A 1407-nucleotide genomic window follows, 5' to 3' on the forward strand; every position below is an offset into this window, starting at 1 on the left:
TACTACCCATTGAATATTTCAATCTATAGAAACATAAATAAATAAATTTAGATTTCATTAAATATCAACTAATGGTTCAATATATAATACATAAAACTAAAATAATTAGACAAGAAAAAAAGAACCTTCAAAATATTCAATCCTTTGCAATATTGATTAAATCTACAGAACAGTTGTTGAAAATTGCTTCAAAATTAATTGTCTATTGAAAACCCTCTTCCAATTTTTGTTGTCCTTGTATATTTGATTTTTTTAAAAAGAAAAAAAAAATTTGATATCAAAAAGTAACATTAACTGTTGGCAATTTATTCTGCCGAGAGGGGTTTTGGCCATAACTATTTCGGCTGGAACTGTTCTGGCCGATACTGTTATGGCTGAAACAGTCTATGTGGCATCCTATGTGGCAGGGAAATAAGAAAAAATCAAAACTTCTGTAAACATCTCACTTTGAAGGCCAATTTGACCCACTAAATCGAAGTTTTTTTTAAAACTAAAAATATACTTTTGTAGTTCTTAGAGTCAAAATTATGATCATATAGTTTTTTTTTAAATTTTGATTATGAATAATGTGTTATAATTTTAAAATATTACAAATAGGTATCTTAAGATTTAGGAAGATGCCTATTCAAAAATAAGAAAAAAATAGTAAATCATGTTAAATTTTTTTTTTTTTTAATGTTGCACTAGAGGATAGAGTCTTCTTCAAGAATATGTAATTTTTTTGAAAAAATATGTAGATTTGATGGGAAAAGTTTGACGGGAGAAAAAAATTGTTAATTTCTGATAACTTTGACTTTGACCAGTTATAACTTCAAAACTATTAGTCAAATTTCAATTTTTCTTTTTCAGTACACTAGGTATACGTGTTAACTCTAACATATTCCAAAATCAAACCAAAATATGAAAATTTGCATACATTTGTTTGAAAGGAAAAAAAAAATCTCTATATTTTTAGTATTTTTAAAAAATTAAAAAAAAAAACTTTAAAAGTTCAAAAATAAATAAATTTTTCACTCAATTTTTTAAAAAAAATAAAAAAAAATAAACTTCATCCAGTTTTACACATTTCATTAGTTTACATCATCTTCAAATTCTAAGCACAAATGCCACTTTTATTTCGTTAAAGTTGAGGACTTTAAATTTTGATATCACTTCTCCTTTATAAAAGGTGACACAGGTTTGTGCATTTACCCTAAGGTGTTGTTTTAATTAGTGAAGAGTGGGAAGTAAAGGTGATTCTCCTAGTACAATAATAATGGTAAAACCCATGAGTTCAAGTTAGTTTGCAATCATCATAACTTATTTTTATCATTAGTGGGCTTACCAATTGCATATACGACAAAATCAGAATTGGAGCCAAATCAGCAAAAGGATGCAATAGAAAGGGATCCACAAAAGAATATTAAA

Source organism: Cupressus sempervirens, chromosome 4, assembly GCF_028749045.1.
Source record: "Cupressus sempervirens isolate cs-2001-9-10 chromosome 4, ASM2874904v1, whole genome shotgun sequence".
NCBI lineage: Eukaryota > Viridiplantae > Streptophyta > Pinopsida > Cupressales > Cupressaceae > Cupressus > Cupressus sempervirens.